Consider the following 202-nt stretch of genomic DNA (forward strand, 5'->3'; position numbering starts at 1 on the left):
ATTTATCAAACCATTTGGATATTTCAATATTGATTTACCACTTGTTAATGACATGTCAGTACACCGAACTCTTGTTCAAGTAACATTTCCCGGCGGATGACATATTCGTTGTTATATGCTGTCGTCTGCTCTGGAGAGAAACGTTCCTTGTGATTAAGAAAAAAAAAGTTTCCTGTGAAAGAACTATGTTCCCGTGTGATTG

The sequence above is a fragment of the Penaeus monodon genome, chromosome 32 (assembly GCF_015228065.2).
Source record: "Penaeus monodon isolate SGIC_2016 chromosome 32, NSTDA_Pmon_1, whole genome shotgun sequence".
Lineage (NCBI taxonomy): Eukaryota > Metazoa > Arthropoda > Malacostraca > Decapoda > Penaeidae > Penaeus > Penaeus monodon.